This window comes from Haemaphysalis longicornis, unplaced genomic scaffold (assembly GCF_048455015.1).
Source record: "Haemaphysalis longicornis isolate Haplotype H1 unplaced genomic scaffold, Haemaphysalis longicornis Haplotype H1 scaffold_13, whole genome shotgun sequence".
In the NCBI taxonomy this organism is placed as follows: domain Eukaryota; kingdom Metazoa; phylum Arthropoda; class Arachnida; order Ixodida; family Ixodidae; genus Haemaphysalis; species Haemaphysalis longicornis.
This window is the reverse complement of record NW_027526233.1, coordinates 28,213,257-28,238,177: the sequence shown is the minus strand read 5'-3', so window position 1 is coordinate 28,238,177 and position 24,921 is coordinate 28,213,257.

Genomic DNA, 24,921 nt, shown 5'->3' with positions numbered 1-24,921 from the left:
TCAAATCACATAGTCCAACATGAAAAACCGAAGTCAGTCATTTTCACGGATTCACTGAGTGTTGTACATGCGTTACCATCCAATTATTCTTGTAAAACCATGTTTTAAATGTTTCATATAAGCCCAATATGTCAGCGTATGCGCTAAAACTCGAGGTGATCGTGTGTTGGGTTCCAGGCCAAACTGGGATCACTGGGAATGAGACCACGGCTGCACATACACACGCATTGGACAAAGCAGCAGTGGCCTACACTGACATCAAGCCTTACATCAGACATCTTTGCTAAACATGGCAAGCACAAGGGAGTGAACAGACAGACAACAAACAACACTAATTGAGCCGATCTTAAGACCATACACAACTGATTCACACAACCGACACACTGAAATTGCCTCAGCAAGGTTACAGATAGTTCACACGCATGCAACACCCTCCCACCTGCTCACTGGATCACCATGTGCGCGGCGGGTGGGGACAGGGCATTTCTGTAATCCATATCCTCATACAATGCAAGGCACTGGAAACAACACGACACCAGCACTTTGCACAACTCTGCAGACAACACATTTCACTTCACCCAACGTACCTTTAAGGGACGACCCCATAATTACCCACAAGCGCACTCTAAAATTGCCTAGCGATATTAAGTTTTTACACCCCATTACTTACCAAACATGCCGACACCCTGGCCCTTTCCACCAGCAATCTGCATTGTCTTTTACGTCATTTCACGTATATGTTTAGTGAAATGTTGGCCACTTAGTATCATTTCGTCCTCATAAAACAGCTTTTCCTTGGCGCTCTTTGCCCTTAGTAGGCTTTGCGCCATAAAATCCCGATAATCATCATCATTAAACATTTGCAGCGGTGGGGCCTGCGACCATCATGAGCTTGAAGAAAAAGCGCAGTGGTATATAAGAGGAGCATGGAGGGAAAAGTAAAATAATAATTGCGATTTTTTAGGGCAGTGCTAACTTATTTTGACATTTTTTTAAATATCCGCGTGAAGTGGCGTCTTTAGATGCGCAGCCGAACTCTTTTAAAAATGGCGATAACGCACCTCATGCCTCGACGCATAGTCATTGCAAGTTTAGGAGGACGCCCAGCGAAATTAAAACACATATTTCAAAAACCCCGGAGCAAGGTTTGTTTTAATCATTTGTTACAGATATAGTGCATCGTTGCTTTCATTTTACCGTAGTTGCATATATGCCGTAATGGCGCTGCGTAACTAGAATTCGCATTGCGCATGCATTGCGAAACGCCTGTTTATATCAGGTCACTCGTCGATCATTCTGTTTGCGCGCAAGTGATTGGTTTCTGTTTCGATGTACGCGTGAAGGCCACTGTGCCCGTAGCATCTCCCCCTTTTTTTAGAACCCGTAGAAGACGCAGCAATTTCAAAGACTGAAACGAAAAGGTTCAAGTAGGATTTCTTAAAACACGATTTCTGCTGAGCCAAGGAACGTTTTTATTTCGAATGTTATAGTTTACGAAACCGTTCATTGTGAGTTGTTTATCGATTCTATTTACACCTTTCTACCAGAATAAGCATGTTTTCCCAAAATGTCGCCTTTTACTTGCATCCATTTTCTATCGAATAAGGATTACAATGTACGGTTCTGCTATATAGGTATTTTTAAAGATCAACGGATATTGCTACCATTATTATTCTGAATCAGAAAAAAGCCAGAGGCATTTAACACGTATAGAAAATGTTTCATCCCCATCCCCGAAAACCATTTCTGCAAATGTTCCTTAAGGTGACAAAAAAGCTAAAAATATCAAAAGGTTTATTTTAAGTACTGTTAGCTATTTTTGTATAACTTTTCGCACATGGTTAGTAGACTTGAAAAATACAATCCCTCAGACATCTCAAGTTGATTGTTCGAAACGAAGCGAAGTTACAACCAAATGTAGCTGTTACACCTACGTCCTCTGTCCATCCCCCATTAAAAAGCCGAGCTGCTGCTGCTGGCCGTAATGTGTCTCGCGTAACATGGTAAAAATACAAAAAAAATCTGAGCGCTTATGAGCGCGAGCCTGGCGGAGACCGCTGATAATCCATGACTCGTGCAGTAGCTTTATCAAAAAAATATTTCGAATATCTCAAGGAGCGCTCGCACTGCTCAGCAACCAACATTGCCACAGCTGGCGCAACACCTGCTCAACGTAACCCCCACGCGACCTCAGCAACGCCGAGCAGGCGTCGTGCACGTAGGTGCCGGCGCTGCACCCCAGTTGTAGTCCGGTTCTAGCGCCATGGAGGGAAGGTCCTTTCGGCTATGGCCAGCGGACATTCAATGCTTTGAGTAGGGAACACGAGCATATCGATGTATATGACGATGACTTCTGCTAGCGCACTCAAAAGCCATGATGGAACACGTAAATAAACTATTTCAAACTTCTACAAATGCGAAGCGATGTCTCATTCAGTGCCTACGCAGAAATAAATCCTGGGGGTTTTCTATGGTTCAAGCCTTGCGGTACTTAATGGAAGCTTCGTAAACAGTTAAGAGTAAGCGATCTGTATTGCTAAAAATAGTAATATGCAACCAAAACGTGCTACCGCTTATAACACATGAGGGAAACCAAGGATGTTTCGAACCACCTGGAAGCAAAGCATGCGTCGGTTAAACGAAACATATAAGGGTAACGCTTACGGACAGAAAACGATCTTCTTGGATCAGGAAAAGAGTCTCTAGTAATAGGTATGGCGATCATTTAAAAAAAATAGCGCTAATAAAGCAGAAATGGACTTGAGCTCGCAATGTAGTGAGATGAAACGACGACTGGTAGACCACCCGGGTAACTCAGCGGCAATGGAGTGACGAGACTACAAGTAGAGGAAGACCATCAAGGCGAGGGAGTGAAGAAATAATAAACTGCGGAAGGGAAAATGTACTTACGCAGCGCGGTACTCACATGAGCAGTTGAAGGTCCATAGCAGAGGTCCCTGTGTTGGACTGGACGTAATAGGCTTATGGTGGTAGTGGTAGTGGTTTTATTTTATATAGTTTCTGTAATATTTTAACATTTACTTTACCTAATCTCTCGAGGTGAAACATTGTCAGTAAAAGCTGCTTGAATTCCTTAAATTTCAAAAAGTGCATATTGAAACTTATTGGCAAAACAGTGAGTTTTCTGTAAAACCCTCTATGATGTAGTACGTGATGATTGCATAGTTCAGTTGTCTTTTATTTTGCGGAACATCGACACAAAACAGCTCGTGCTGGGCATATCTAAAGTGACGCACAGATTTCTTGGGTAAAGACATTTTTGAAAAAGAATCCTGTTAAAAAAAAACAAATTGAGTTTTCGGTTTAATTTAATTATTTTTTTCTATAGCCGATACTTCGTTTCGCGGAATCATTTTTATTCCATTTATTGCACCACCTTACAGTGAACACCCCGTTGCCTTCATCACCCGCGGTACACAAAAGATTTGATACGAAGCTCACTGCGAAATTTATCGTTGGGATAAAATTTTAAAATTGCGCAGGAATAAATAGGGTGTAACTAACCTGAGAAGTTACTTCGACAAAAAGACGAAAGGAGAAAGATAACTAGGCATCTACTTACTGCTGCTGTTATGAGCGATTGCTTTCTGTACTAGTTCTTTGATTGTTAATTAGGGAGACAAAAAAATATTCAACCTATTCGAAAATACGACAGACATTTCAAAGCGGATGTGAAAAGCAAAAACATGATATGCAGCTACATCGTCAAAAATCATAAATATAAAAATTTGTTACTGTACGTTGTTTTCTTTCTCGCTAGTCAAGGCAAATCTCAAAAACAGTATTTATTCTTTTTTTGAAGACGCAAGAATATTTAATTATTCTTGCAACTAACGACATGGAAATTCCCCAGTGTATACCCTTTCCCGAAATGATCATTTTATGTTCTAGAGTATCTTCGTGGTGGGCTAGGGTGGCATACAAACACACAAGATATAATAAATGGGCATGTCCTATGAAGTTTCGAGGGTAATATTACGGTTGTGCCTTGAAGAAAACGCAAGCGTATATTGAAAGCCAGCATTCAAAATAAAGCAGACGACAAGTCAAACTGCTGTGGTTCGGTAGGTTGTGATAACACAATTCTGCCACCTCCGAAATTCAGAGGGCGAAGACTGAGGAAGCTGCGGAGCTTCGGGCCTTCACTAGTTTCAAGTTCACTTTAATCAGGTCTGCGGATTTCATCAGCAGATTGGACACTGATGCCCCTTACCCCACGAAATCTCTCAGCAAGGAGAACACCGGCACGTCCTGGCTTACATTATCACTAGGCGGGGCCAATTTCCGACGCAGGCCTCCACACCCGAACACCTGCGCAGCGACGAGAACAGCGCACACCAGATTGCCGGCTGCGTGCCTCCTCGCCACTTTGCCAGAAACGTCATGGATGAAAGAGAATTTATTACCTCTAGTAACAGCTCGGACCAGCTGTTGTTAGCTAACACAGGGGTATGCAGGATACCGGATACAGGCAACGTGTTCATGAAGAAAAAAATGAACCGCACACAAGATATAGAAAACCAGTTAATGTGAACGCCACCAAGGGCTCTAAACCCGAAAAGTCAAATTTGGAAATTAACTCAGTATTCGTCACACATCTCCTTTAAACCCCACCGCGCGTCGATCGTACTGCTCAACCACACCTGCTGGGTAGCCCTGTTTAAACGGAATGTAAATTTTCTTTTTCTACGTAAAATATAAAAATTTGTTCTATTTCTGTGTTGCTTTGACTATGTATGTAGACAATTTTTGCTTTGTTAGCAAAAATACAAAGGTTGCAGAACAATTTTTTTTACTTATAGTATTAACTATATACAGTTTTCACATCTTTCTATAAATATAAAAAGAGTTCTGTATTTGAATTTGTGTTAATGTATTGAAGCTTCTTTGGTTTTTGCCATTGCTCTCTGTTCTCCTGTCAGCTGCGAGTGGCATCGCCAAGCGCCTATGACGGTGGCGTTTTGTCAGTCAGCGAGCTTGAAAATTCGGATGGTCCTATTTTCGATAAAAAACCTCACTCAGGCATAGACGGAACTTCAACCGGTGCGTGTGTAAAACCTACGAAGACGGAAACACTCCCTTTGAATACCATAGGACCCACCTTTCTCTCTGTTGGTCGCTTACACCCATAGGGTTTCTTTTTTGCACATAATGTACATAAACTATGTCATCACAACCTACGTTCCGGGGTTATATGGTGGTGAACCTCGTAAAAGAACGCCGTAGAAGCGGATGATGGTCTTCGCTGCCTCGGCGCACGCTATGGCGCTACGACGTCAACAGAGAGACTGTCAGCGTTACGAGCCCCGCCACCGTGCTTTTGTACCCTTGTCATTGTAGGACGTACAAGCTGAATACAGAAGGCTGCGCCCACCTATATGGGCGTTCAAGCTGTTACAATCGGTCAAACGCAGCACTGACGCTGGCCAACACCATATCCGCCTGCACAAGTTGTGCCCTTGGTTGGGAAGAAGGTGTACCGTGAGATCAATTGTAAGCCGAAGCGGGTAAATTATTTCTAAGCATGTGAGAGTTGAGCATCCAGTGTTTGTGAAGTCGATACTAAAAATGCTACGGCATAGCTGAGCTCTCGCTAGTTATATAAAGCGAAAACATGGTTTAGCCTGGGTAATGTTCGTTTTACTTCGTGAACCTTTCATTTACGTGTAAATATTACACTTCGATATACACTCATCGTTAAGCCAGGTATAATGGCTGTGTCTAGGTCATGGGCTAGACATGACTGTCATTAGGCTTTGGTGGGCTAGACATCGTTAGGAACACACCGGATGGTGAGACGCCGCTTGGCAAAGCCGGCTGGCAGCCGTTCTGTCCCGTGCAACGCTCATAAAAGGAGGCCCAGATGGCCTTCATTCATGGAAACAGCTCGCTCTCCCCCAATCAGCAACCCTTGCTTTGCCTATATGGTGTTTCGCTTTCTCTCGCGTAAAGCAGCTCCCCAAGCATTATCTGCTTGGTGCCGGACTCACATCACTTTCATTCATGGCAAACGTGGCGTTCCTCTTCCTCGCGTGTAAAATAACTCACGTAGCCCGAGACAAGCCAGCGACGTATGCGTGTGACAGCAGCTGAGAGGCAGCGAGGCAGTGGGGAAGTGGGCTCCCTATCGGAAGAGCTCCCGCTCTGACCGCAGCCGCCACCGCTCGGTTGAGCTGAACTGACTGAAAAGGGCACCATGCGCGGAGCACTTTAGCGGGCCGGGCGAGTGGCTAGCTGCTAGTGGGCGAGGCTAGTGCGGCAAGGGGTAGTCGCACCTATGTTTAAACGAAGGTCAACTTGCGTACATTAGCGAAACGACGGACGAGATTAGTAAAACATTGCTTTAAAGGGCCGGCCTCGCTTTTTATGGGCGAGCAGCTTTAGAGCTCGGTATGTCGGCGTCTCCTGTACTGGTCTCCTGTAGTCATGGTACTAAAACACAGGGACACTTTTTTTCTAACCCTTGCGTTAGAACGTTTCGCCTCCGTGGCAAAAAACGTGTAAAAAAGAGCACACCGTGGCACTTGTTTTGCAACGCCTCGCGCTAGAACGCTTAGTCTTTCAAACATGTGAGACTTCTACATAAAAGCTGCATACCCCCTTACCCAACGGTTTCATCTCCGTGGGCATACACTCTGTGATTTACGGCCGACATTTCTCTCATTTATTTGCTCAAATTCGGTTCAACGCCAGACAGGCCGCCACCGTCTCAGAAAGCCCGCAATACCTCCTACCAGCAGCGCTTCCCTGACGCCCAATCAGCGCTTGCCTTGTGGCAAGAGAGCGACTTACAATCTTTGAATATATTTAAACCCTGCAGATTTTGGGCGAATGCAAAAACTACCACTTATCTCTCTAAATGGTACTTCCAAGGTAAAAAAACGAGGCGTTTAGTCAGCACTACCGGATTGCAGTTCGACCCAAACAATATGCGTGCGAAAGGCTGCGGAGAGTGCTGAGTTTCCAATAGATTTTCGCCGCTTTGTGCACGAATTTATGGGCATGACAGGCGCGTTGACAGAATTTTCCAGCTACGGCATGTCCAGATGGCCGAACAAACCGCAGGAACAACAATCTCCTGGCTCATTAATGCTGCCGAGAGACCACAAACTACCGTCGTCTGGGAGAACAAACCTTTTCCTCTCCTCTCACCGTCAGGCATTGTTACGGATGATATCTTATAACGTGCACATCGCCACGCTTCGTCATATCAAGTGCGCTATGAAAGATATTTGCTAATCTTTACGTAGACTTAGCTACTGACATGGCCGCTACGACTTGCGGTTCCCTTCTTCTGTGTACAAAGGTTTGTAGTCCACAAAGGACTCAGTGCAAATGCAAGCTCTCAACAGAAACCTCTTCAACATCGCTTTCTAGATCGGTTAATGAAGCCAAAGGCTTCCGTTACTCTAAACGTTCAATACATTATTTAGTATAAACATCCACATTAGAGCTAAAAGAATATTGGAGCTTACCACAGCAAATATGTGCGCGTATACTGAGCGATCTGACGGGACTGTGAAGCCTACCAAGCGTTAAGTTCCCACCACGATGGTCGTACTGTCCGCGGTTAATGCAAAAAAGCTATGAAAGCGGGAATACATACAGCTTTATCACAGTATTACGTGGTAGCCAAAGCTGTAACATCTGAAATTTTTAGAACTAAGGCTAGTGCTCAGAAAACAACTAATATTGGCCTAGAATTTAACAAAATTATCTTCTTCGATAACAAGTTCGCTAATATTTTATTCTGTCTTGCTGCACCTGGGAAAAAAGTACGCGCACCGTCGTATCGATTAACTCTATTGTATAAAACGCGATGTCCTCAGGTGATGTATTTTTGGAAAGAAAACATTTTTACCTAGAAGCCTTGACCAGCTGTACCTTGCTGGCTGAAAATTTGGACGTAGAAAATTTTCTCCTATCGGGCCACAACATATAAACAGAAATTCTCAATCACTGCGAACTTCAAGGGAATTGCACTTCTGATAAGGGAAGTTTTGGTGCAAAATACAGCCGTTATAAACTGCGACTTGCAGGTTCCTTGATTGAGCAGTCTCCATTTACTACTTTACCTCCATTGAATCGAGACCTCCATGTCGGTAACAAGAGAGAGTCCACGAATGACAGGCCCCACTTTGGGAATGACGGCGTGGAGTAACGAAATGCTTGTATATGCTTGTCTGGCGTCCGGTGGGGAAGAGCGTAGAGAGCTTCAAACCTGAACTGTGTACACTCCGCTTTTGATTTTGGGTAACTTTTAGTGGGTGTTTTCCAACTTCCTTGACGTCAGCTCTCGCGTTCATTTAATTCAGGGAAGCTGTCCTTATTTGCTCCTGGCAGTGTGTGCTCGATTTGTTTCAAGTTTTGTGTGAGCATTCTCGTGAGTAGCTTGAAAGACTTTAGAACTCTTAGTTTATTAGTTTTCTGACACCACATTCCGCTTGGGAACATAAGATATTCATTCAGTGTCATACACGTTTTTTTACTATTGAGAAATAGGCGCACTTCTTTGGTTCCCTGTCACCCGTTTCCTTAAATTAGGGTGCACTGTCAGAAGATATGGGGAGTCGACTCAAGAGAGCCAACAAACCCCACCGAATCCACAGGGCACAGGTGACAAAGGGGGTGGCCGTCTGATGTGCGGCTTTCGCCGACTAGAGCGGCAAGAATGAGCAAGAGCCTTGAACGAAAAACAGCACAAAGACTTATATTTAGACAGGCAAGTCACAAATACAAACACGAGGTAACGGATCGATAATTACAGACAACTTAGATGGAATTCAAATACAAGAAACAGTCCAATTAGACAAAATGATACAAACAGGAGCGTTAACAAATGAATATTGCGAATCGGAGCAGTTAACTAAAAGAAAATGAACAGTTCGATGCATATGAGAGACAGAGTCCCAGCATATTCACTGACCGGGCCGGACGATGCACCGCTGTCGGAGGCGATTCGGCTACCTGGGAAGCGTGGCTTCGCTGTAGGCCAGGCCGTCCTAGACGATCACGGTCATTCGAGGCCCGGGAGCACGTTGGAGTCCTCCAGGGCGCGGGTCGCCGATGGTGTGATGTACAAACTGGCAGGTGCAGTTGTCGATCACGACGTCCAAACGTAGCTGGTTTGCTTAGGCGCGGCTTCTCTTTTTATAACCGTGCCGGCGCGGAGAAGGAGAGCACAACACGCAACGCGCCCGCCGCCGTCGGCGAAATAACTTCCCTCTTCTCCATTCTAGAATGATCGACGCTCTTTAGCACTGGCAAGGCCACGCGCACCTCCTCGAAAGTACTGGAAGCTTCGACGAAACCGGAGCGCCGGAGGTTTTATTTTTGTTTTTTTTCTCGCCGGCGAGCCGGCGAGTGATCGTGTTACCGTCTCTTCGTTCGAGAAAGCTCCATATTGTCTAGGGGCGAATGGAACCGAACTGAATGAATCGAACGACTGCAAGAAGAATTAGGCGCTGTACAATGAAATGGAAAATTTATAAAGTACTTTTAGACGTCGTACGCTCGAGTTTGTGACACAGCCCCCCAGTTTCAGAATATTATGCAATAATATTCCCAAAACTCACAAAGTCGTGCGTACGCGTCGTTCACACTTAGTGAACAAAAGAGGCTGTGCCTACGAACACAAAATAAAGTACAGCCCAATGTTCTTCATAAGAATAATGACAGGTATAGAATTCGCGTACAGAACAGCGGTTTGGCGCAGATTTCTCAACGAATCCACATCCTAGGGACAACTCATAAGTTTAAGAACAATAAAGTTCTAGCATTAGAACTAAACCAGTGCCCATAATAATCGTCTGGCCAGTAGTCATTACAAGTCCGAAACTCATGAAAATACAGCGTGCGCTCCAGTGCGAAAGTCTCGTAGTCTCAAATACGGTGAGTATACGTCAGTACTCAGAAATACATACAGTGCACTGATACAATGAAACGCATCAGAACCATAACTAATATGTTGTTCACAAATAATAAAATGCAACCGCAACGTTCACGAATGTCGCGCACTAATAACGTCAATAATACACAGCCAGAGTGACAAAATAAGTCCAAGTTTCGCGTACAGTACGACAGAGAAACAATAAATACAACGTTCAAGTATACAGTACTCGACGTGAAAATACAACTCTGTCTTACACAATTCCACTGATATCCCACGTGCATACCTAAATTTGCATTCTTCATTTTTAGCCCGTGTCTATCGGGCGCTTGCATAACTGCGCCTGCGGAATTCTTCTCTTCGGAGAAGTTACATTCCAAATGTCGGGCGAAGCGACAAACCCTTTTGTTTCCGCCGTGATATCGGGCCTGCGAAAATGTTTCACTGCCTGGGCCTTCACCTGGTGAACGACCGAGTGGCTAATAACAGCTCGGCGCTTCTTCCCACCTGTCCGGCGGGGCAAATGGCAGTAGAGATGTTTTCTCTTACTCTTGAGCCCAAACCTGCACTCTTTGTTTCGGCAGCCCAGCTGTTTGCCGAATTTCTGAAGGCCTGCTTTCAAACGTTTGTTCTTTCGACGACCTTCGGCACTTATTTTCCTTCTGTGCGGCTCCATCGCAGGGGCCGCAGACTTCGGGTGCCGGAAATGTGCCAGCTTCGCTTTTGCCGGTGCTCGCGTTACGATGAGCACGGCATCGCCTCTCTCCGAGGCATCGAATTGGAGTTCTTTCGAAACAGCGGGGGGTTTCTCTCCCACCGCTGAAGTCACAGGATCATCGCCGACGCTTATGTACGGCGCGTTCCCTCCGCGGAGTGCGGCTCCGCTTCGCACGGGGGTTTCAAACTTGACCTTAGAGTCAGTCTCTTTGCTCCTCGAGCTGTTAGTATCGAAAGCGACGCTAGTCTGCCCAGCAAATTCGCAGTCTCGAGCTGGATCTTCCTGCACAAAGAACGTGCAACCACCCGTGTCTTTCGGAAAGACAACGGTTTCCTCGGGCACTCTCCCCGCAATATCGGGTACCGCTTCGTCTAGAGGGTTCGGCCCCGACATCGTGATGGCATCCACAACCGGGATGTTATCTCCATCCTCAAGCTCCGCATCACCTTTAGGATCATCGTCCTTCCAGGTCTGAAGTGGTGCGCTTTCGCACACTACTGGAGGTGTTTCCTCCTTGCTGATTGCGGATACTTCCGCCTCTTCACCTCCGGAGCTATCCTGGCATTCTCTTGCCTTCTCACGGTTAGTAATTTGGCCACTATTCTCATCTCTCGAATTTTCATCATTGAGTTCATCTTTTCGATGGAACTCATTTCGCACAACCTCTGTGCTCCTATTCATGCCTTGAGACACGGCAGCCTCAGCTGCGTCTCCAGCCGACACATCTGAATGTGGCTCCTTAATAAGTGGCTCTTCCACCTCCACGGGTGGCGGTTCTTCTGGGGCAGTTAAAGTTATCGGGTCGTCCGGATCCCTGACTCCGTCGATGTTGCCGAGGATGAGGTCATACATGGACCTCTCCATGCAAAGGGCCGTTACGCTTCCCGTGTAGTAGGGAGTCTCCACCTCGATCTGAGCTACCGGCAACTCTCGCATTGAGCCATCCATAAAGAACACTGGGTTTGTTTCCCCAGTGAACTCCTGCTCTCGGACTAAGTCCGTTCGCACAATAACTGTGCTGGTGCCGGTGGAGTCCAAAACGGTAATGGTTTTGCCTGACAATTTTCCCTCAGCCACCGGCACTGTCTTCGACCCGACTGCCGTAATGGCACCCACGACGTGAATTTTCTTGCCCCTTTTCCGCTCCTCAGAGCTATCAGTAGCATCGTACTGTCTCGATGCCCTGGGAGGTGCGCATTCGCGCAACTCCTGGCGCCTTTCATCGTTGCTGCTCCTGCATGTCGCAGCCTTGTGTCCAGCCCGCCCGCACTTAAAACATCTGGAAGCACTATTTATCTTAACGCTGCTCCAGCAGTACTTGGCAATGTGCCCAAACTTGTTACAATAGTAACATTTCAGCGGGGGTTTTTGGCTGGCCCTACTTCGGTCCGCTACCGCGTTTCCGAAATTTACCTTAACCTTTTCAAGGTTGGTACTGAGACACAGGCGCCTATTCTCTCCTCTCATGCGTCGATCCACTGATGAGCAGTCGAGCTTCAAACATTGAGCATCAACATTTGCTCCTGTTAGCTCCTCTTTGCTTGCTTTCTCCTCTCGCTCCAACCGAAGTTGTCTCCGAAATTGTTTCTCTCTTTTCCTCTCAGCTTCTGTTCGTGCTGCCTGTCTTGCTCTCTTAACTTTCTCGTTTTCTTCTTTTTCTTTCTGAGCTACGCACTTCCTCAGTTCGGACCCTGAGAGGCCCAGCTTGCAGCCCAATGCTACAATTTTCTCTAAATCCATGATTGCAAATGTATCGCAATCTAGCCACAATACTCTAGCCTCTAGCTAGGTATATGTACACAGAGAAAGTTTACAAGAGCACCAACTTATGAAGGCAGTAGCAACCTACGCCAAAAAAGTTCCAAGCTCTTTCTCCTCCCTACCGCTCACATCAGGCGTCCTGTCGCGGACGCCAGAAATTGTCACCCGTTTCCTTAAATTAGGGTGCACTGTCAGAAGATATGGGAAGTCGACTCAAGAGAGCCAACAAACCCCACCGAATCCACAGGGCACAGGTGACAAAGGGGGTGGCCGTCTGATGTGCGGCTTTCGCCGACTAGAGCGGCAAGAATGAGCAAGAGTCTTGAACGAAAAACAGCACAAAGACTTATATTTAGACAGGCAAGTCACAAATACAAACACGAGGTAACGGATCGATAATTACAGACAACTTAGATGGAATTCAAATACAAGAAACAGTCCAATTAGACAAAATGATACAAACAGGAGCGTTAACAAATGAATATTGCGAATCGGAGCAGTTAACTAAAAGAAAATGAACAGTTCGATGCATATGAGAGACAGAGTCCCAGCATATTCACCGACCGGGCCGGACGATGCAGCGCTGTCGGAGGCGATTCGGCTACCTGGGAAGCGTGGCTTCGCTGTAGGCCAGGCCGTCCGAGACGATCACGGTCATTCGAGGCCCGGGAGCACGTTGGAGTCCTCCAGGGCGCGGGTCGCCGATGGTGTGATGTACAAACTGGCAGGTGCAGTTGTCGATCACGACGTCCAAACGTAGCTGGTTTGCTTAGGCGCGGCTTCTCTTTTTATAACCGTGCCGGCGCGGAGAAGGAGAGCACAACACGCAACGCGCCCGCCGCCGTCGGCGAAATAACTTCCCTCTTCTCCATTCTAGAATGATCGACGCTCTTTAGCACTGGCAAGGCCACGCGCACCTCCTCGAAAGTACTGGAAGCTTCGACGAAACCGGAGCGCCGGAGGTTTTATTTTTGTTTTTTTTCTCGCCGGCGAGCCGGCGAGTGATCGTGTTACCGTCTCTTCGTTCGAGAAAGCTCCATATTGTCTAGGGGCGAATGGAACCGAACTGAATGAATCGAACGACTGCAAGAAGAATTAGGCGCTGTACAATGAAATGGAAAATTTATAAAGTACTTTTAGACGTCGTACGCTCGAGTTTGTGACATTCCCATAACAAATTTTGGTCACAAATCTGCCTAGTGATTCATTCTGCCTATGGGGTTGTAGACTACGATTGTGGGGATGCAAAGCGCTGTAACACGTAAAGAGCTTAGGTGTGTTTACCGAATAAATTGGAGAAATCATTTGTATATAAAAACGTTCGCAATCGAACGACCATTGAGAGTCCTTAATGATTGTTAGAAATCAGTTAAATGTGATGCTATGAATAATACACGTCAATGATTCGGGTATTGGCTGCACCAAATACGTTTGCGCAAAAGTCGACAACTTATACCTTATTCGCATGCAAGTACCCCGTTAAAACAGCTATACTAATTACGTCAGTCTTTCTTGTACTGGAAGCCAACAATTGTTGAAGTAATGAGGTTGTGCGCGCTCGTGCGCGTGCACACTAAATCAGGAATCCATCACCTCTACACACCGATGCAAGTTGTGGACACATTCTCGCCTTTTCTAAATCGACGCCTTCTACTTCTGCCAGCCAACGGTTCCTTCGTGGCGTGCGGGACAAGAACCTCAGAACGCGGCTGGAGAACGGGAGGGCGGTTTTCACTCACGGAGGCGAGTGCAGATAGCGCGCCGAATGGGTACCCAGCGTTCCCTGCGCGCTGCTCACATAAGCGGGTGGGTTGATGGGACGTCCTTTGTCGTCTGCTTTAGACCAGGTAGTTCTGGGGCTGTTTTGGCGCTGCTTCGCGTCCGTTCTGTGCTTCCTTTGCACGTCTTGATAAACGTTTTCGACAGCACCTACTGGTTAACCCGGACCCGGCGGAATGAAGTGGTTGTTCGGAAAAGGTACGTTAAGGATTGGTTTGCGTGGATGGAAAACAAAATGTAGAGACAACATAGAGACATCTGGCCGTTCGAGAACCGCTACCGTTTCCGCACTCCTTGCCATTATTTGACTCCGTATTTTTAAATTGGTGACTATCGATTCGGTTGTGCTTTTAAAGTTATTACAAAAAAAGAAAGGAGAAACTGGTATTGATTGAAGCAATTATAAATGTTCTCTGGGCTTTCTCGCCATTCTCCAAAATACTAAACTAACTAGTTTAAATGAGTGTAAATGGGAATCTTACGGGTACTAACCTACGGGGCAGAAACTTGGAGGCTCACTAAGAGGGTTCAACTTAAATTGAGAACGACTCAGCGGGCAATGGAGCGGAAAATGATAGGTGTAACATTAAGGGACAAGAAGAGAGCGGAGTGGGTCAGGGAGGAAACTGGTGTTAAAGACATATTAGTAGAAATTAAGAAGAAATGGACGTGGGCAGGGCATGTAATGCGAAGGCAAGATAACCACTGGTCAATAAGGGTAACAGAGTGGATCCCTAGAGAAGGCAAGCGTTGCAGGGGGCGGCAGAAAGTTAGATGGGCAGATAAGAGCAAGAAGTTTGCGGGGATAAATTGGTCACAGTTGGCACAGGACCGAGGTAATTGGAGAATTATGGGAGAGGCCTTTGCCCTGCAGTGGGCGTAGATAGGCTGGTGATGATGATGATAAAATGGGAATCACTCAGCTCACATGCCGAATTGTTTTGGTGTCTGCGCTGCTGTCGGTAGTTGGTGTAGCCACAAGCTAGCACATCAGGATGGCTAGGTTCCCCTATCTCACTATTCAAGAGACGCTCCTCTCCGTTTTCTTTCTGCCGAAGCAGGGCAGGGCTACAGCGGTGGCGCCTGCCACTCTAACCCGTCCGTGGCCGGCGCTGCAGTGTTCTGGACACCGCCCCGCGAATTCTAGGCAACAGCTGGTAGAATCACTAGTTTTACTTTTTGAAGAACCCCGTGTGTGAATTCAAGTGACCTCGCATGGGCAATTTTTGTGGATGTCATATAAGGTTTGCTTTCCAACCACCATCAGAGCATAGAATAGAGCCAATTGTTTAGGGAATGAAATTTGCCAGTCAGCGAACAAGTTTTTCCTGACTTCAGTGCTGAAGTTGAAGGTCAAAATGCAGTGCGGATACGCACTCCCTTTTTACTACTACCGTCGCTGACGTCGTTGTGGCGATTAGTAAGCTCCGAGCTATACGTTTCCCGGGCGATGAATAAATACCGCTGTTCATCTTAAAGGGATGTTGCGGTGCTTATCTCCTGTCCTCACGGGCATGTTTTAATCTATCACTCATTCCGGAAATCCTTCCAGGACATCGAAAACAAGCGAAGTTGTCAACTTCTTTAAAACAGGGGCTTCTTGTAACCCATTCAAATTCCGGCCAATTTTTTGCTTTGTGGATTTTCAAAGCTGGTTGAAAGAATTGTGTGCGAGTGGTTCTCTGCTCACATACGTACATGCTCGTTAGCAGGATTGTCTTTTTAAAGAGGCCAGACTTTCGGCCCTCCCTACCGAAAAAAAAACGCAGGCCAGGCAAACGAAAACAAAGTAAAATACAGTAATACCCCGTTAACTCGAACTCACATATCTCTAATACCGGCTACGTCAAAATTTTCCATGGCGCCGAACCATTTCTCAAACGGGCCATGTACATGTTGCCATTTTTACGAAGTTTTTTTTGTGCCAAACTGCGGATATCAGGAAATATTGGCTTAGAGTAAAACGAAAATTTCGCAGCAGAAACCGCTGCACAAGATTCGCATCATGCTGCGGCGCCTAAGCACTTCGATTTTTTTTGTCGTTTAGCAGTGCCTACCACAGCGCCGATGTTTATCGCCCCTTGGAAGTCTGTCAAAAGGTGATAAAGCATGCCGACAACGATGCCACCGTAAGCGACGGCACCTTTCAGGAGCACGCGGTATGCGAGCATTATGTGCCCGTTACATCAAAACTTACGGACACCGAAATCGTTGAAATGGTCACAAAAGAACGGGGCGGCGAAGACGGAAGCGACGACGACGAACCTGCTCGAGAGCAGCCAACATCTGTCGAAACGACGAATTTGCTGCGCTTGCTGCTTAATAAGGTTGAGTGCAGCGGCGGGGAAGATCGGCTCGTGCAATGCGTCAAGCAGCTAGATGACCTCTTTCTAGGTCCGAGTGTTACCGCAAAACAGACCACCATTATGCACTGATATTCTGCAAACTAAAATTGTAATGCCACAGAAGCCAGCCGGTGAACTTCTCTTGAAGGTTTCCTTTTTCTTCTCTTCAAAAGCTTTATGAAAAACAAGATAGAAAGCTGCTTTTCAAGAGCTGGTTAGTAGTAGCGCCCTATTTTGCCAAGAACTCGATGTTTAATGGGAATTCATGTTTACGCGCTTGAGAAATTCGCTAAGAGTACCCAGGTACGCTGCTTTCTGCTTTTTGTTTTCTGTTCGCAGCAGCCGCTCACAGCTGCGCATGTTCACAGCAGCCGCCGAACGGGGAAGGAATATAGTTTGTGGCATACATGCATCCGAATAATGCGCATGACCGGGCTATACTGCGAGAATCCGAGTATCCTTCACGATTTTTGTCGGTCGCATGTCGCCATTCAGTTAACTAGAGCCATGAAAGAGTTTGTGCCATCTGTTTGGAAGTGACCAAAAGTGTTTGCGACTGACGTTATCTTCGGCGCAAGTTGCTGTGAGCGACACTAAGTGCTTTTATGCCCAGGGACTAAAAATGATTTCTCTATCTATGACAAACTGTATGAGAGTCGCCGCTAAGTTACAATAAGTTTCCGTTCTTACCGCCACCCATAACTAAGAACCAGCAAAGGAAGGACGGAGAAGGAAGGGGGGCTGCGAGGGAGGCAACCAGTTCTCCGCATGAGACCCTTCGATTCCCGGTACCGGTCCCTGTACGTCCGTGTTCGTCTCCTTTTGCTCATTTCATCGCTCCCCCAACATCTCCTGAAACTTCCCTTCCTCTTTGTGTTTCGTAGCAGCTTTCGTGCTGCTTGCTGTAATCATTTCGTAGTGCATTCACGAACACGTGTGCCCGTTCCGAGAGGCCTTTCGGCTGCTCGTGGTCGGGTGAGAGTTTCAAAAATGGTCCCAAAGGCACGGCCAAGCAGCAAGTCTAGAGCGGGTGCACGTGGGCTGCTTGGCGGTTGTGTGTATTTAGCAGCCGCAATTGCTTATTTGCGTATAAAGGGTGTACTACTAAGAGTTTCTTTTAGATATCTCGAGTATCTATGAAGCCACTACTTTTTACTTGATGGTCTTTGAGGCTAACAGGCGTTTATCGTTTTTTGTTTGTGTATGTTAAAGACGCGAGCATTTATAAATATTTCCCGCGTTGCTCTCTAATTAAATGATGACGTTGTCCCTGTGCAGCAAAAAATATAAAATTTAAATTACCTACCTGTGATGTCCGGCGGATAGCAAGAAAATTACATATGTGTGTACGAAAAAACACTTTTTTTTTGCTCTGCTTCTTTTAATCGCTTGGGTTAGGTGCCTACGATATCAGAGCTAGGAATTTTAAGGATGGCGGTAAATTTTTTTCTAAAAAAAACTTACTTTGCCTTCTTTTGAAGGTATTGTTGAGTGCACACCCCAATCTAATGACATTTATACAAGGTTTCTACTACAATGCTTCCCATGCATTTTTAAACTGTTTTGCTGCGTACAATTTTTTAGAAGCTAATCTCCGAAGAAGGTAACGCCGAAATACGGCACACATGACAATAATATTATTTAATGAGATTACTACCTATTTATTTGATTAACTTCCTGTGGGGTCACAGAACATTTTTGTCCAGGTTAGTTGAAAAACTACAATTTCAAGTTAACTCAAGCGCCTAAAAAAGAGAAGTAGCATAACGCTAACAACGCTGTTGCATGTTTGGTAACGTTGTTATCTTAGCTGTGTCTTTTCTTCCTACTTTTCGCTAATTTTTATCCCTAGACAATGTCCAAACATAAGCCTCCCCCCCTCCACCCACCATCCTTTCTGTATAATGGTATTGAAGATCCAATGCCGCAACACAATATAAACTATGCTTAACATTACATACATTGCCTTACGTACTTCAAAGGGGCATTGTTTTTATGACGGTTTCTTTTTTCTTCGAAGGGGAAACTAAGAAATTCTTGTTCACTAAGAACGTTGGCATGGCTAGAGAAAAGGCCTTACTAATTCGTCATGCATTTTCCTCTAAAAAAGAAGTGTTTCACTAATATTTTCCACGGTTTTCTTTTTTTTCCATGCAGGTGTTGGTGAAATTTCCCGCATGGGGAATCCGAAGTACGAGGACTGATGCACAATGCTGCATCTGCCCTGGAAAAAGAGCGGGCTGAAAGGCATGCATTCCTGCTGCTTAGTAATGGCGGAATTCGCCACTCGGCTAAGGCGTACAATAAACAACTTTCAAACTGCCAATCTGTGCGTATACATGCTGTTCTTTCCAGTCATTTGCTTGCCCGTATTCAGCGCAAGGCCGGTTTACATTTTCATAATTGAGCATAACTTTAGGCTGGAGCCAGAGTCCTTTAAAGCATTGAAGGACTCTGCTAGAGCCTATTAAACTTTTAAATGCAGAGCATTTCAGTAACTCACGATGTCACCCGCGTTGGCGTCCATAGTCCGCACCGTCGTTGTCCCTACTATTTAAAAAAAATACTATCCGGCGCCCGGTTTCGATCCCTCGACCCTGCGGACGGAACGCAATGTACATGGTGCTCTACCCACTGCGCCTCAAAGCCGACACAGAATGGAACGCTACGAACGCGCCTTATATCGTTGACTCATTCAAATTACTGCTGACGAGCGCTCTCTCGTCAGCAGTTGCCTCAAGTGAAACGACATTAACGTAACGCAAACTACTTAACGTCGTGCGCCCCCGGAAGTACTCTGCATCTGATCGTGCCCCTCGCGAGGGGGATGTTTCACTGCGTCTTCTCTCGGTCGCGCGACTTGTGGCGCCATCTGGCGGTGGCGCGGCACAACTCGTAGCACTTTGAAAAGATGCGGCCCCAGCCAGCTATGTGTGTGTGTGTGCCGCACTTGTACAAATGGCGAGTGCATTGGCTGTCCACAGAGCAAAGCATTCGTGACAGTAAGCGGTTGCAGTCAGTCAGTCAGTCATTGAGTCAGTCAGTTAGTTAGTTAGATAGTTAGGTAACTCCGCAAGCATTTGCGTTTTTTGCTTTGTAAACAAAGGGAAACACGCAAGAATGACGAAATTTCCTTGACTCATTCTTTTAAATGCAGAGCATTTCAGTAACTCACGATGTCACCCGCGTTGACGTCCGTAGTCCGCACCGTCATTGTCCCTACTATATAAAAAATACTATCCGGCGATCGGTTTCGATCCCTCGACCCTGCGGGCGGAACGCAATGTACATGGTGCTCTACCCACTGCGCCACAAAGCCGACACAGAATGGGACGCTACGAACGCGCCTTATTTCGTTGACTCATTCAAATTACTGCTGACGAGCGCTCTCTCGTCAGCAGTTGCCACAAATGCAACAACATTCATCATCATCATCATCACCATCATCACCAGCCTATCTACGGCCACTGCAGGGCAAAGGCCTCTCCCATTTTTCTCCAATTACCTCAGTCCTGTGCCAACTGTGACCAATTTATCCTCGCAAACTTCTTGACCTCATCTGCCCATCTAACTTTCGGCCGCCCCCTGCAACGCTTGCCTTCGCTAGGGATCCACTCTGTTACCCTTAATGACCAGCGGTTATCTTGCCTTCGCATTACATGCCCTGCCCACGTCCATTTCTCCTTCTTAATTTCTACTAATATGTCTTTAACACCAGTTTGCTCCCTGACCCACTGCGCTCTCTTCTTGTCCCTTAATGTTACACCTATCATTTTCCGCTGCATTGCCCGCTGAGTCGTTCTCAGTTTAAGTTGAACCCTCTTAGTGAGCCTCCAAGTTTCTGCCCCGTAGGTGAGTACCGGTAAGATGCAGCTGTCATACACTTTCTTCTTCAGCGACAATAGTAGGCTGCTATTCATTATCTGAGAATGTCTGCCATATGCACTCCACCCCATTCTGATCCTTTTTATTATCTCAGCCTCATGGTTGGGATCTGGGGTCACAACTTGTCCTAAGTAGATATATTCGCTTACCACTTCCACTGCCTCACCACCTTTTTCAAACCGCTGTGCCGTCCCGAGGTTATCGATCATTACTTTAGTTTTCTGCATAATAATTTTGCAGCCCCGCGGTTCTACTCTGTTCGCCCAGTGCGGAAAGCATGCTTTCTAATTCGTCCCCCGAGTTACTTAGCAAGGCAACGTCATCAGCAAATCTAAGGTTACTGAGGTATTCTCCATTACCCCTTACTCCCACGTGTTCCCAATCCAACGTTCTGAATACTTCTTGTAAGCATGCTGTGAATAACATTGGAGAGATTGTGTCTCCTTGTCTGACACCCATCCTTATAGGTATTTTACTGCTCTCCCTATGGAGGGTGATGGTAGCTGTAGACCCATTGTAGATATCCTCTAGTATTCTTACGTAAAGCTCATCTACGCCTGGTTCCGTAATGCCTGAATGACTGCTAGGGTTTCGACCGAGTCAAATGCTTTCTCATAATCTATGAAGGCTATATATAGTGGTTCAGTATACTCAGCGCACATCTCTATCACCTGATTGATCGTGTGAATATGGTCCATTGTTGAATAACCTTTACGGAACCCTGCTTGTTCTTTAGGTAGACTGAAATCTAAGGTTGCAGAAATTCGGTTAGGGATAACCTTGGTAAATACCTTCTAGACGACTGACAGTAAGCTGATCGGCCTGTAATTTTACAAGTCCTTCATGTCGCCTTTCTTCTATATTAGGATGATGTTCGCGTTCTTCCTGGATTCCGGTACCATTGCGGTCATAAGGCATTTCGTATACAGGTTTGCCAGTTTTTCAAGTACAATTTCTCCTCCATCCTTCAAGAGGTCTGCTGTTATCTGATCCTCACCAGGTGCTTTGCCCCCTTCCATTGCTTTCAAAGCCTTCCTTACTTCTTCGGCCGTTACTGGTGGGATGTCTATCTCCTCTGAGCTACTGTCTCGTTCGGCATTATCCTGGATGTCGGGGGTACTGTACAGACCCCTATAAAACTCCTCGGCCACTGTGACTATTTTGTCCCTCTTTGTGATGACATTACCTTGCTTATCCTTAAGTGCATACATCTGATTTTTCCCCACGCCAAGACGTCTCTTTACCGCTTTCAGGCTACCTCCATTCTTTACAGCGTATTCGATCGTCTCCATATTATACTTCCGTATGTCGGCTGTCTTGCGCTTATTGATTAACTTCGAGAGCTCCACTTAATGTATTCTGTCAGCTGCGGTGGAGATTCTCATGGTTTGCCGTTTCCTGATTAGATCATTCGTCTCCTGTGAAAGTTTACCAGTATCCTGTCTAGCCATAGTGCCCCCGACTTCTACTGCACACTCCGTGATAATGCGTGTAAGTTTGTCGCTGGCTTTCTGTGTCGTAAGCTCGGCTTCCTCGTTAAGAGTGGAATATCGGTTCTGCAGCGCGATCCTGAGTTCTTCTACTTTACGTCTTACTGTTAGCTCATTTATCGGCTTCTTTCGTACTAGGTTGTTGCGGTCCCTCTTCAAATCTAGCCTAATTCGAGATCTTACCATACGGTGGTCACTACACCTTACCCTTCCGGGCACTTCCACATCCTGCACGACGCAACAACATTGACGTAACGCAAACTACTTAACGTCGTGCGCCCCCGAAAATGCTATGCATTTGATCGTGCCCCTCGCGAGGGGGATGTTTCACTGCGTGTTCTCTCGGTCGCGGGACCCGTGGCGCCATCTGGCGGAGGCGCGGCACAACTCGTAGCACTTTGAAAAGATGCGGCGCCAGCCAGCTTTGTGTGTGCGTGCCGCACTTGTACAAATGGCGAGTGCATTGGCTGTCCACAGAGCAAAGCATTCGTGCAAGTAAGCCGTTGGAGTCAGTCAGTCTGTCAGTCCGTCAGTCAGTCAGTTAGGTAGTTAGTTAGTTACTTAGTTAACAACTCCACAATCATTTGCGTTTCTTGCTTTGTAAACAAAGCGAAACACGCAAGAATGACGAAATTTTCTTGACTCATTAGTTTTCTCGCCCGTTCAGGTGCAATCGCGCCTGAGGGGGGGAGCACAGACGCCGAGTTCGCGCTGCAGTCGCCGAGTTGGCGAAGTCGGTTGCCGCCTGTTTTAAGTGCAGAACACTTTAGGCGCTCGCCTTATCGTCTTATAAGCTCGCTCGCTCGACCCAAGTATATAGAGCACCAAGGCGGCGTTTCGGGATAACGCTGTTCTTTGGGGCATACTCCAGAGGCTTCGAAAGCCAAGCGGTTGATATAGTCATAAGCGCTCGAAAATTCGTGAAACGCTGGCACTTGTCATACATCTTCCCGTTGTTAAGCGCAAAGAAAACTATAGGCACATTTGAGGAAAAATATACGTAATTAACCGGCAGCGCCCACCTTCCTTTAGTTAAGGACGCCCATTAGGTTGGTTTTTACCATAGTAAACGAAAAACGTGCCAGTGGAACGCAGGCATGTGCGGAGGGATACAGTTTCAGGCGCCAGCGGAACAGTGGGGGCATGCGAGCACTGGGAAGGCGGTAAATTTGAATTGCACGGGGTGGTAGCAGTAAGCGGATAACGGCGGTACAGCCCATTATGGCGAACCACTGCTCTGCACTTCCAACAGCTTTCACGTTGAGTGGAACGGCGTAAATTTTTTTTCTTGCGCAGCTGGAGCCTTTCTGCGGCATTTCGAACGATTTTTTTCTGTCATGGCTGGAACTTTTCCGCCATTTCGAACGCGCAATTCTTTCATTGCGCGGCTGAAGACCTGCTGCTTTGTTTGGAACGCGCCATTTTAAATGCAGAGCATTTCAGTAACTCACGATGTCACCCGCGTTAACGTCCGTAGTCGTAGTCTGCACCCCTCCCCCTACACTATATAAAAAAATACTATCCGGCGCCTGGTTTAGACCCCTCGACCCTGCGGGCGGAACGCAATGTACATGGTGCTCTACCCACTGCGCCACAAAGCGGACACAGAATGGGAGGTTACGAACGCGCCTTATATCCTTGACTCATTCAAACTACGTCAAGAAGCTGCTGACACAACGCATTCACTACCACCAACTCCCCAAACACTAAACGTTAACGCAATACACCCACCCCCATGCGACGCATTTACTCGAGTCCCTCTCGCGGGGAGATGGGCACAATTTTTTTGAAACTACAAAATAAAAATTTCTAGTTGAACTTCAACAATTCCCGCTAAGACACATTAAAATGGCATCTCCTAATGTATTTAGGGTTTTATTTAGGCTATAATAGTAACACCTTTTGAGTATATTTGAAGCAGTATTTTCTGTGCATTTAAAATGCATTTCTAAGGCATTCTGCTCGTATTTACAATTACCTTTTCTGAGTATTTTAAATGCATTGAAAATGGTATAAATACATATTTTCAGTGCACTCGTTATGTATTTTTGGAGGCACATTTCAAATATATTTTAAATGTATTCAAAATGCATTTGCAATATGGAAAAATAATGCAGAATAAATACAAAGTGCATATACGTATTAAATGCATTCAAAATACATTAAAAATACAGCATCTTTTCGCTGAGAGCTTCTTCCGGATGGGTAAGTTTTCTAAGTTTTGCTAGTTATTGCTCAGTTTGTGTCTCTGCACCGGTTCAACGGTGCACTTAGTCTATGTACCGGTTTAACACCAAGGGAATGTTTTCATAGGTATGCGCATTAAACCTTCCTTAGCTTTTCTAACAATCGATCATAAATTACTTACAAAATAGGTCTTTTATAAATCTTATCGAAAAATTTTACATTACAGCTGATTAAAAGCTTAGTCTATTGAGTACCGGCAGAATCTAAGTACAGGGAATACGCATTGTCTTCAATGTCGTTAGATTTAGGATAGCGTGGTTTCTTTTATACTTGTACAATTACTCACCATGCTTTGGATTTTTCTGGCACTGCAATAGAACGTACGCCACTAAAATGTTTCAATCCAAGCCTATGATGTAACTAAGGCGAACGTGTGGTTTTTTGGTGGCTTATGACGACACAGAGGGGCTGATGTGGGCCCCATAGACGCTTGCGCAGATTCCTGTCCAGTGTGTGCTGTAAACAAACTCCAAGGGCGCAAGACGTCGCTGACACGTTCCTCAGTACCCAAACGCCTGCGCTTTAACGCGCACTTCCCGCACTTGCTACCCGGCTACTTACCCCTGAATACTTTCCCGCGCAACTGTCAGCCTAGTTTTTAAAGCAAACCTTTAGTACTTTCATCTAGCGGTTTCGCCATGGATGCGCAAGTTCACCCTTGGACCGGAGACACACAAAGCTCATCGCGTGATTCGCCAGGGCCGCTTCCGGCGCTGCGCACAAAACCCTGTTTTCAGTCCTTCTGCTGAGCCATTAGCGGCTGCGGCTGCGGCGGTTCCAGCCGAT